General features: G+C 37.0%; 1 protein-coding gene across 3 annotated transcripts in view; it reads left to right on the forward strand.

Annotated features, from left to right (window-relative positions):
- The window catches only part of LOC107994397 (solute carrier family 12 member 4), a 119,024-nt gene that overhangs the window by 3,896 nt on the left and 101,666 nt on the right, over positions 1–13,462 (forward strand). The window lies entirely within an intron of this gene.

Here is a 13,462-nt window from a genome sequence, read left to right on the forward strand (position 1 = left end):
CAGCCGTTTATCGATCAATTTTTTCTAAAAAATTTCTCTTCGACGTATCATGCAATCTAAAGGTTGAAATATGGACAAATTTTCATGACTGTATACAGTTAATAATGTATGTTATTTGCATGCGCAATTTCATGAGACATATAGAAAAAGAATTGGGCGTTGAAGTCAGGGGAGTTAAAATGGGGAGTGTTTCGTGATATGTCTGGCCTTGATTCGATTCAATCATGCGTTTTTTGTCCTCCAGGGATCGAAAGGGGTTGTTTTCTCGTGTGTGGTTAAAAATCCTTGAACAACGATGTTGAAGTCCTTGTGATATATAGCGAAAAATCCATATATAATTAAATTTCTAAAAATATACTAGCAATAACGTATTGTCGATCCAAAGCGTTATTTTGTGCTTGCCTATTATAAGTTAAGGGAAGAAAGGTATTATCTTCATTTTATGATTTTTTCAAGTAATAAAAATGTCGAGACACAAATGAATACATAATCAGGCCTCTTTGTTCAAAACTCTATTGACTCAAAAGCCAACTTTATATCCGTTTCTTTTAATCTTTTTATCATTTATTGCAAGTAAAAAGTTAACGGATCCAAAAAGAACAATGGTCCTCGACGAGGATCGGCGAGCATGGTGCAACGACACAGGGCGTAGAAAAACGCGAGAAACGTTCGTTTGTGCTCGCTATTGTCTTGAACGATATTCGATGTGGCGGATCCAAAAATAAACTATCGATGTAACGGTGCAATTGCCAAGGTCGGCCACCTTGGTTTCACCCGAATCGGCGCGATTTTATTATCTCAGTGTTTCTCAATCTCGCCGGGAAGGGAAGCCCGTAACTAGAAGCCCGTTACATAAAACGATCTCTTTGATTTCGTCTAGTGGAACCTGTTTAATCGTTCGCCTCGCGGAGAGTTCACGTTTTCCAAACAAATTACCGTTGCGCAATCCTCGTGGACCGGTACCAACGATAACAAGTTGTGTAATTGTGTAATCCCATTCCTTTAATACTGGATTCACGACATAATTAAATGTATCTCCTAATAAGTAACAGTTAACAATCTCCCCGGTCGCTTTCGCCAACTATGCTCTTAGTAAATACAATCTTCCAATTATTATCTCTTCTCTTTACACCCTCATTCCCGTCTTCTTTAATTCAGAATAATACGATTCTTAAATTATTTATCCACAATTTATTATTATTATCCAATCTTTATCCTGCTCAGACTATTAATACAATTGCTCAGACTATAACACAATTCAAAATTTAAAAAAGAACCAACCTAATTATTTATTCAAATTTTCTCTATACTTCACACTTTCCAAGACAGCCCCGTAATCATCTTCACCTTCATCCCCGGAAACAATAAGAATTTGCCCGAACGAATCCTTTTCTCCACTCCCTTCTCCCCAACCAGCCTCGTTGAACAGCGTGGCTCGCATGAGAACCACTCCACTGCTCTAGCCGCTCGAAGGCTGAAGTTCGCCGACGAGAAACCCAACGTTTTAGGGCGGGGTGAAAGGGGCAGCTGCATCCCTGGTACAAAAGCCGGGGGTAGCTAGGGGTCGATAATCATGCAACTCCTACTCTGCACGTTGTATTTCGCCGCACAGTGCCGCGCGATCCATGCACGTGGTGGACTTGTGCATCTGCCCATCTCTGTCTCGCCGATCCAAACCGTCCCTCCCCTCTCTCTCTCCACCTCGCGCGCTTCCCCCTCCCCGCTTCGATTCGAGCGTGACGCGTTCACGTGGAGAAAGAGCATTAACGCGAGCTGTCTAACGTGTGACGACCCGATCAAGCAAACGAGCTTGTTATAATTTCGCTCGCGTGGCCGTTGCTTATTAACCTTTAATCAGGCCGCGCCTCGTCACGTGTCTCGTTCCGCCGACTTTAATTAGCTCGGAAAAATGTCATCGCAATTATATTCGAGCGGATCCTCGCGCGAAAAATTATCTTTATGGTGCGAATTTGATTTTTAACAGGGGAGAGCATCTGTTTTTTAACTGTTCTCGTGTATTGGGGGAAATGGATGGGCGTGAACGTTCGAGTAAAACAATTGGAAAAAGTTTATGCTGACGTACCTTTTAGGATGGTTGTGTTTATGAAGTTATATTTATGTGCACGTGTAAGATCGAATGATTAATCGATGGTTGAGAGTAGGAAGAAAGGAGAAATCTTGGAACATCGATTCTTTTATCAAATGAACAGTAGTCTCTGCTTTTTTTTTTCTTTTAAACTGAGCTGCGATTAATGACACGATCGAAACGTCTTTTAAAAACTTTTAATAATTTTTCAAAAGGCAAATGCTAATGTAACGTATCAATAATTTGGTTTAAAACAGATTCTTCGAAAAACACATCGAAAACTACTTAACTTGTACCATTTTTGAGAAAAGCAAAAACATCGCGATACATCAAGATTTCGACTCGACGAGAAGTTACAACTTCTTATTTTTCAAGCTTCGAGTTGTTGACTATTTTTGAAAAAAGCAAATATCGCAATATATCAAAATTATCCCGAAACGGATTTTGTTCGACGAAAAGTTGCACAATTTCTTACTTCTCTACCCATTTTCGAATATCGCGTTTCATATTTTTTGGAACATCAAACATCGCAGTATATATATATCGAAATATCGTTCTTTGTTCAGCGAGACGCGAGAAGTTACTATTTCGTTCATCTTTCAACGTTGAGTTGAGTTGAACGAATTGGAATCGAATCGAGGGAAATGTGTGTCGTCGTAAGATGGGAGAAATACGATTCAGATTATGCCGGGGACATTTATCACTCGGTCATTCTTCTCAGAGTGGCGTCGTCGGATAAATAGAAGCAGTTTCGCGCAATATATCTCAGGTCTTTTGTCCAGGTGTCATGCGAGAGACGTGGCGCCCCCAGACAAGGGAAACTAGAGCGCGTGGCTTTAGACAGAGTTGTAGAGATCCTTTCTTAGCTTACCCCGGACAAGAACAAAATCGATTCTCTTGCGGGGAATTCTTAACGATTCGATATCCACTCCGTCCTTGATTTAAGTAAATTAAATAATTCCAAAATTTTTCGTTGAACCATTTATTCACTTGTATTCTTACATTCTATTTTCAATATTATCGTAATATTTTAATAATATTCAGAAATCTTTTTGAATTTAACGTTTTCATCGATAAACAGCGAAGAATATGAAAATGCTTCGTGCACTCGTCTCGGCCGTTGGGAATAATATCAGAGTGAGCATGGTGCACAAACATCTCTGAAGAGTTAAACTAATCTCAAACTGAATCGAGCATAATTGAAGTTTCACAGCGAAAGTTTTTAGAAAATATTATGAAAAATTGATCATCTTTACGATCCCTTGAGTAAGTTTAATCGTCAATCGACTTAAATACAACTGTGTGTGAAATTGATTCAACTTCTTCGAAACTCTATTGACCTTATCCCCCTTGAGCGCGAGCGAGATTGAGCGTGTAATTACGAATCGAAAACACAAGTTGTTCCCATACAGGTTGTGTCCCGGGACGTGTGACCGGCTTTTGAGCCGCGTGCACCGCGATAATTAATTAATTCGAACTTTGCTCACGAGCCAGAGCATCGAGATTAGAACCTGGCTATTCACAACCCCCTCGAGTTTCTCGTTTAATCTAACGTGTCCGCGCTTTCTGCTCTCTGCCACGATATTCAACTTTCAACACAACGTTCCGCTGTGTGTCGTTATACATTTTATACGATCTCTCTCTCTCTCTCTATCTTTTCTCAAAGGGACACTAGACCATTCAATATCCAGATTCAATCACAAAACCTCGTTACTCTTTATTACAAAGTTCCATCCAAGTTGTTGACATCCAATTCCGCGTGTCCTTCGCTTTGTGTCGCGCTCCATGAAAAATAGATTATTCGTTACGACAAATTCTCGGGCAAAGAGCAAGAGATTCGTTAGCTCATATTTCAAATATTTTCCACTTATTTATCACGTTAATTTTATCCACGCAATTTTCTACATAAGCTTACGCTTTTTTATATATCAAAAAGCGAAAGAAAGGAAAAAGAAATTACCAAGTTTTCATCACTCTACCTAGTTTCTACTAGTTCCATATTACACCCCAGAGGATACACAAGAGTATTCGTCAAATTCTAGGATCAAATCTCGAGAAAGTTTCGTCGAGCGAACTTTCCAACTCGATGAAAAACTTCCATCCCTTTTCTGGATCTTTCATAAAACCAAAAGCGAAACGATAGATTGCAAAAGAAAAAAAAACAAACTCTTCTTGTGCAATAACAACGAAACCTTCGTCCCAACGAAGATTACCCTTCTCGTCTCAGAATTTCGTCGACTGTGGTTTCATGCAAGATCTCTTTCTCTCTCTTTCTCTCTCTCTCTCCAGATGTTTTACAACTTTCTTAAAGAGCACCCCGAGCATGGTCTCGTACGCGATTAACAGCGTTCCTTCAGTGAGAGGAGGAGGGGCGAGGAGAGGAGGAGGGGTCGGTCGACTAACAAGAAGGCTGGCTTTCTTTCTTATGGCCAAGCGCAAATGAGGCACGCTTTAACACACAATTTTTTCCCCATCGGATCCCAGCACTGCGTGTGGAACTGTATCGCGAGCCATTCACTCCATCTATTGTGCATACACATCTTTCCACCGATGTATTTACGTAGAAGAGCGTAGTTCAGATGTAGTTTCACCAGCCATGGCGGCGTGCCAACGTCTCCCCTTTTCGTCCCCGTGTCTGTTTATCAACAAAGAATTATACCAACGTCGAGGCGGCTGGCTTTTACGGACAACGAAACGTTTTTTCCTTACCCGGCGCGAAAAACTTGTTTCCAATATATTGTTTTATATTCACTTATGAGAAGATTATATTCCAGATGCTGAGCTTTTCTTCCCCGTTGTATTTGTACATCTCGATCTTCTTTGTTACTCGTTAAAATGTTTTACAGGAAAGTTGAATCGAAAAAAGTATATATTGCTGAAAAAAAAATTTCGAATTTAAATCCTATACTCGTCCGTTTGTCTTTCGCGCGATAAGATTTTTTCAAAATTCAAATTGAAATATGTTCTAAATTTTTAGGCATGCACGAGTTAAATTTTTTCATAAAGAATATCGAGTTACATCCATTAATGTATTAAAAAATATATGAAAATATATCACACATTCGTTCACGAAAAAATTAATAAAAATACGCACTTTTCGACATGGTTCGCTCGTCTTCTTTTGATATTAATGAGAAAATGAAGATATCAATGATCTGAGATATCCTGTACAGCAATATTTTATTAATCCAATATTTTTCAATAAAAGTTACGACTGAGCCTTTCGGATATTAAAAGTCTTGCTGTAAAAAATTTGAAGATAGAAAATTTAATACGGAGTTTGAAAACTCTGTGGGAAAATTATGTTTAGGAAAATTTAATACTATGGAACTATATTCGGAGAAAACGAGTGCGAGGTTGAGAACTATGCGGGGAAATTATGTCAGGGGATGTTGTTATAATTTATCGTTGGTCTTTTGCGAGCGGTTTTACGAGTGGACGTTTTTTTAACGTTTTTTTTAAGCGTCCGTGTTAGTTTTGTTAGATGGTTGAAAAGGAAGCACGGACAATTGCGAACTAACTTTAAAACCTTGTAATCTCTCTCTTCGAAATAACTGTATATAATATAATATAATGTAAGCACACACACGCGATTCTATATTTTTTATAATTACTTTTTTGTCTAATTAAAAAGAATAGAGAATAGAACTCTCAAACGTACATTTTCATAAATATGTCAATACTAATAAAAACACGCAATAATTAAACACGGATCGAAATTATCAAGATTAAAAAAAAGAAAAAAGAAAAAAAAATTAAGAAAGGCTGTTCCAGAGCATAACGGCTTGTACTTTCCCCGTGAATACGATATCCGGCCGTTCGTTTATTTAGTCGCGCGACGCGAGATTATTTCGGGAAACCGAACCGTTGTGAAGTTGGCGAATGCTCGTGCACGGTTTCCTCTTTGTCCATTTTCCTCGAGATTTCTCTCTCTTTGCTGAGTTTTCGGCAAGGATTTTATTTAAAAAAAAAAAAGATCGCAATTTCGTATCGTTTACGGGAGCGTGGGTAAGCTGGATCTGGGTCGTTGTCGAATGTCGCCTCTTTGTCGGCGGAAAAATTCGAGCGGTCGAGAGACATCGTCAATCTTCTATTTAAAGAAACGAGAAGCTGTGAATCGTCGCGATATTTCGATATTCTTTTTTTTTTTTTGAAAATTTTTTGCAAACCATTTTTTATTCTCTATTTTTATCCTTTATTTTTCTCTCTCTCCGGGATGCTCATCCTCGATCGCGATTTCCACGCTCATCGATCGAGGGACTTTGATTCCAAATATCCCCGAGAGTGGCGCACTTGACATCAATCTCTTCTCATCTCTCTCGTACTCTCGTAATTCCAGTTTCCACTCCTCTCTTTTTCCACTCGTTCGTACGTTGTATGGCCCTTCGTCGTCTTCCCTTTCCCTCGTTCCTTGTATTCCCTTCGTCTAGCTGCGCTCTATTTTCGCCCGTTTCAGATATAATCGTTATGTACGAATCGAGGACTCGAAGAGAGCATTATCGAACACTTCTCTGTAAATTCGGTTCTCCAACTTGAAATAATAATCGTAAGAACAATAATCGTTAAAACGGATCTAACGTTCATCGGTAGATGGTTAGTTGTTCCCAAGAATAAATTATTTTTCTATTTCGAAACGACAAAAATATAATGATCTTTTCTGGAAAAGATTCAAGCTAATAAAAATAGAAAGAACATGTCCGTTAAACGATTATTGGAAAGATTTCACACTGGAAATCAAATATTAAATGTTTTACTGGGTAAGAAAAAGGAGCAAAATTCTCGTAAATTCATATCCAATATTTCAGTATTTCTCCAGGGACATATTTTTCAGATCCGATCGAAATTTATTTCAAATAATAATTTTAAACAAACCTATTCGTATCATTCGATATATATATATATTATAATTTCTTATTCTTCAACGAAGAAATTTGCGAATAGAATAAATTAAAGAACTGATTTAAGGAAATAACGTTTTATTTGTTAATAGAGAACTCGTTTCTGAAATGAAACGTGAACAATAAACGTTGGTAATAATCGTAATAAGCGCAATATTACTCAGAAGTAATAATAACATTTGACGCTTTATTTCACGAAACTTATTATCCTCGTCACGATCAAATAATTTATTCCATTAAACGTTAAATTACTTGTACGAAATATTTATTTCAGAAATGGATTATCTCTCGACCGATTTCAACGAATAATTTTAAAATTGATTCCTTGAAAGAAACGTCCAGATATTTTTATAGGTTATGGTGCACGGTCTGTTGGCGTAATTCAGATATTAATACACAGGCCGTCTGCCTGGACACCAGGCTGTTTCTCCTCGGGAATTCGTGACGTATCCACGGGAATAAATGTCAATTGGGGTCCTCGGTGGAACGATCTTTCCCACAGTTATCCGCTTCGTCGAACGTCCAGCAACACTCTCCAAAGATCCATGAATGAAGGATCCAACCTCTACAACAATTAGATACGTATTCCAATTTATAAATGAAATCGCTTGGAAACGTCTCTAATTTCACGTAGGTAGTTGGCAATTTGCAGTCTCGTTTCAATTGGTCCCTTGTGTTTCGAACAACAGTTGGGAGGCGGTTATTTATTGGGATTGAAATTGGGCTAGAGCAGTGTTTCTCAACCGACTTGATAATCTACCGTGCTCCAAGAAAATAAGCTTTCTCCAACGATTCAATGTTTTAATGTACTTTCAAAATACATGAGATATCAACGAAATTTTAATATTAAAGATTATTTTATTAAAGATATCGGAGCTTTGAAAAAAAATCTGAAAAAATTATGCAACACACATCGAAACGTCTAATTTAATATGTTATATCGGGTTAGCTGAAACGTGAATTAGGAATCGTTCGCATGCTCTCGAGTTTTTCGCGAAGAATTCGCCATTTCCCACGTTCGTTTGCCCGGTGGAAAATGAATCGATGGTGGAAACGTGGCTTCAAAGAGTGCCGCCTTCCACGGTTGCGCGCGTGGTCAACAGCGGAACAATTTTAATTGAAAAGTCAAGAGATCAATGGACACCGCGTTTCCAGAGCTTGCGATCCTCTTCGACCTTTGGATCGACCAACCTTTCCGCCTTCCATCCTCGAAAATGTTACATTGTGTAATTAATAATATGAAAAATGATACAGATATTATGTCATCTTTATTACAATTCCGCGTTAATAATACGACAAAAGACGAGTGAAAAATTCCAAGACTTGGAAAACCAGTTAGGAAAAGTGGACAAAAATGTTATGTCATAAAAATGTTTAAATTTTGCATTAATTTGTAGTAATCGTCTAAAGAATAATAAGCAGAATTAAACGATTAGGTTAGATTGGAGAGTAGTGTCGAAAGAAATTGCGAGAAAAAATTTCCAATCGCAAATCGTAGTGTTTATCCCCGCATGCCAGTTCGTAATCATAATTGTGATTGATTAAGGTCGCTTCGACGTGGATTCATGGAGCATCGACGTTTAATGAAGATTTAAGCGTCCGCGGTTTTATTATTTATCGAGAAAAATTTCTCGGCTTGCGTAAGACGATTGGAAGAGGGCGATCCACGAACCGTGTATGGAGGACAAGGAGAAGAAAACGTGTACGCAACACCCAAGCGCTAACAATTATTTTATTATTGGCCCAATTACGCCGTTATTGTTTTCACACACGCGCGACGTATCATTTAAAGCGGTTTGCGGCGGCTTCTGCAATCGTCAGGGTGATTCAACCGGCTGGATTTTTGCGTTCCTTTGTTCACTAGCTCATTGTCGCGTTTCTCGCTACATATCGACGATAAAATATTTCTACATTTTAAGATGCATTTTTCAATGTGAGCAGATGTTTTTGTTTTTTTTTTTTTTTTTGGTTTTAGAGACAAATTGGAGGATATATTCCAAATTTGTGGAATTTTCAAATTGATGATTTTATATATTCACGTGGAGGGTGAATCTTCTTTTTCTCTTTTGGAAAATTTGGGAGAGCTTTCTAAATTTGTAGAATTTTCATATTGATGATTTTATATATTCACGTGGAGGGTGAATCTTCTTTTTCTTATTTGGAAAATTTCAAAGAGCTTTTTAAATTTATAGAATTTTCAAATTGATGATTTTATATATTCACGTGGAGGGTGAATCTTCTTTTTCTTTTTTGGAAAATTTCAAAGAGCTTTTTAAATTTATAGAATTTTCAAATTGATGATTTTATATATTCACGTGAATCTTCTTTTTCTTTTTTGGAAAATTTGGGAGAGCTTTCTAAATTTGTAGAATTTTCATATTGATGATTTTATATATTCACGTGGAGGATGAATCTTCTTTTTCTTTTTTGGAAAATTTCAAAGTTTCTGAATTTTCAAATTGATGATTTTACGTGAAGAATGAATGTTCCTTTTCTTTTCTGAAAAATTTTATATAGCTTTCAAAAGTTTCTAAATTTTCAAATTCGAAAGTTACTCGAGTTATTTCCACCGACGATTTTTGGAAAATTTCAAGGTTTTTAAGTTTCCAAATTTAAAAGCTATTCCAAATTTTCACTAAATCATTATTAATTAAAAAAAATCATTACTTAAATATCCTTATGAAAGTAAATATCTTCTCTTTTGTTTAACAAATTCGGAAATTTTCTTAAAACTCTCTTAACGATTTTATTTTCACACCGGGAAAAAAAATTTCTGAAAATTTCAAAAATCCAAAAATTGAACGAAATTTCTCGATAAAACGTTTTTCGACGTTTCCCTCAACTCGAGTAAATCGAGTTTCCCTCAACCTCACCTCCCCGTTTCAATCTCTCCTTATCCGTAATCCGCATTACTTTATCCAGATATTCCAACATTATACGTAAAGCAAACTTGGAAATTCTGACGGTGTAGCGGGTGTGTTCCGTATGCCTACGATATTGCTTCCATGTCCAAAAGCAATTTCGACCTTAGCCTTAGCAAGAGGCTTCCCAGTTCCTTTCCCGTGTTGCGCGAAACAGAGCTTCAACTTCTCATTTCCCTGAGTAATATTACGCCGCGATATACATTAAAAATAAAAATACCAGGAATTGCCTCTTAATGAAATATTCCAACTATCTCTATAACGGCAAAACTTAGAAGGAGAGAAGAAGGAAGGAAGGAAAATTCTCGATAACTCGATATCGAAATTAAGCAGCTTAAGAGAGAGAAAAGAATTTGTATTCGCAGGCTCATCTTGGTGAGTGCATCGCGAAGATCCGAGGGAGGAGAAAGAGAAAAGATCCGCGACCCATTTTTCCCCTGTTTTAAATATCCGGAACACGTGCACGCGTTTACTGCCTGCCCGGTTTCAATATTCATCACAACCTAACCTAAGACGTTCTCCCTCGACCGATGTTTCTTTCATGTTTCTTCGCAAGGTGTTAATACATTCGTGGATACATGTTCGAAGAATCCGGAAAATTTCTTCTTCGAAGCGAAGGGAAAAGTTGTATCTATCGAGTTATAATTAAACGTATAATTGTTCCTCCTTTCTTTATGAGGAGGAGAGTCTTGTCTGGTTCTCGTTACATCTGAAAACATCACGAAGGTCCAATTCGATTGCTGCGCGCTCTGTGTTGTGTTTCTGATTCCGGAACTTAATATTCCTCGCGCCACCAGAGAGAGCTGACTAGAATTGATCTCAACCCATCAAAACATATTGTTTGACATTTCTTGATCTCTTTTTCTTCGAAGAAGATTTTTTCCCCTCTCGTTGAATGCGATCTTCTCTTTTCCTGGTATTAAACGTTTATTCGCAATTTTATGTATATTTTGATAGGTTATGAATATAGGTGGGTGATGCAACAACATGTTAAGTCCGTGATATAAGTGGATCGGTCGAGCAACAGCCTCGGTTATTCGATTGATCGTTTGTCTCGTAGAATGTAGGGAGTAGAATAGAAATAGAAAGGGATCAAGCGGAATAAAATGAAACAATTAAAGAGATAGAAATCGATTCGAAATTAGTCTCAGCTTCGTCGAAAGGAGCAGATTCGGATAGTCAACTCCGAGGGTAACGCAATCGCCATCTTAAAGTCCTACCATAAACAAAATTTAATCAATCGAAGAATTCAAATAAGTCTATCATCGATCGAATATTATAAAATTAAAAAGGATAGACTAATTGTCAACCTCGAACATAACTCACAATCAATATATGCAATCTTGTATTGGAAAAAAAAAAATTAAATCGATCGAAGAATTGAAATTAGCATATCGTATTTAAAAGAAAAAGAATTGATATAAAAACGGCGGATTCATAGTCAACTCCGAGGGTAACGCAATCGCCATTTTAAAGTCCTACCGTAAACAAAATTTAATCAATCGAAGAATTCAAATTAGCCTATCGTCGATCAATTGTTATAAAATTAAAAAGAATAGACTAATTGTCAACCTCGAACTGAATTGAAATTAGCATATCGTATTTAAAAGAAAAAGAATTGGTGTAAAAACGGCGGATTCATAGTCAATTTCGAGGATAATCGATGTGCTACCTTAAAATTCTACTGTAAATAAAGTTTAATCGATCGAAGAATTCAAATTAGCCTATCGTCGATCGTATGTAAAAGGATCGATCAATTGGTATAAAAATTGATAAATTCATTGTCAACTCCAAAGATAACACAATCGATATTGCTTTAAAGCAATCTTACGTTTTGTAAACGAAATTTAATCGATCGAAGAATTCAAATTAGCCTATCATCGATCGAATATTATAAAATTAAAAAGGATAGACTAATTGTCAACCTCTTGTATTGGAAAAAAAAAAATTAAATCGATCGAAGAATTGAAATTAGCATATCGTATTTAAAAGAAAAAGAATTGATATAAAAACGGCGGATTCATAGTCAACTTCGAGGGTAACGCAATCGATGTGCCATCTTAAAGTTCTACTGTAAATAAAGTTTAATCGATCGAAGAATTCAAATTAGCCTATCATCGATCGAATTTTCGATCAATTGTTATATATAACTCACAATCGATATGCAATCTTGTATTGTAAAAAAAAAAAAAAAATTAAATCAATCGAAGAAATAGCATATCGTATTTAAAAGAAAAAAAAATTGGTGTAAAAATGGCGGATTCAATTCAATTCTGAGGATAATCGATGTGTCATCTTAAAGTTCTACTGTTAGAAATTTAATCAATCGAGGAACTGAAATTAGCATATCGTATTTAAAAGGGAGGATGAATTGGTGTAAAAACGGCGGATTCATTGTGAAGGCCGGGCGTAGTACAACCACACGTCGAGGCAAAGCTGCGATCGAACAGCACCGAGCAATCCTACGTTCCATAGATGGAGATAGCGCACGCGGCGCAGTGTCACGTTCAGTGTCACTTTATCTTGTCGAGGTGGAAACAATGTCTGGTCTGATTTCCGCGGGTCCCCTGCTCCGATGTCACGTTCCAGGGATTCGCTATCACGAGCTTTAGACGATCGTCAACACCGATCAACTCTGGCGAGCCTAGTAATTTCGTGGGTCAAAGGGACTATTCCATTCATCGCAATGTATATATATATATTCTCTTCTTCTCACCAGAGTAGATTACTTTTCATCCTCGCTGTGTGACACCACCTCCAACATCAATTGATCCTTCCTTTTTTTCGTGCATGATCCTTTTATCGTTACTTTTCTCTCTCTTTCTCCCTTCCTTTATTTTCGTGGCAATATACGAGGCGCAATATACCTTTCAACACGAAGCCTCAAAATTTCGCCTCGCGGCGAAATAGTTGTCACGCGTCACACGTTTCCCCTTCGACTCACGACGAGTGTCTCGAATCGATTCGATCCCTTCCCCCTGCCATTAATGTTATTACTTTTATCCGCACGGTCGATAATCTTCGTTTAATATTATATTTATCGGTTTCTAATATCGCGGAGTGGTTTCGCCCGATACACGCTCAAAATTTATTCCGAAATTTTATAACGAATTAATATTACTTATTAAGTATCCACGGAATCAATCTGTACCGATAATTTATTATAATTTTATTTTAATTATCTATTTCTTGCTTATTATCTCATCGATCAATTATTGTTTTCTTAATGTTTCTTTCCTCTAAATACTTCCATAACGAGTCCCTTTTCGTTCCATTATGAAATTATATTACTTTTATTTACACGTGTAGTATAAAATTATTACAAATCTTTTTTCCATAAAACTTAAACTGAATTTTGATTAGATCGTTAAGAAGAAATTGTCTTAAAATATCGTCTTTGATGATAAATTTCTCTCTAAGGGTGCTCGTCCAGATGTTCCAGGGAATTGCGTTGAAGCTAGCCAACTCGAACTCGATATTAACGAAACGTTAACCGAAAGGAGGGTGTATAAAACGCTCGTCGACGTGTGTAAAACGTTTTCGAGATAAATCTTCTC

Source organism: Apis cerana, linkage group LG5 (genome assembly GCF_029169275.1).
Source record: "Apis cerana isolate GH-2021 linkage group LG5, AcerK_1.0, whole genome shotgun sequence".
Taxonomy (NCBI): domain Eukaryota; kingdom Metazoa; phylum Arthropoda; class Insecta; order Hymenoptera; family Apidae; genus Apis; species Apis cerana.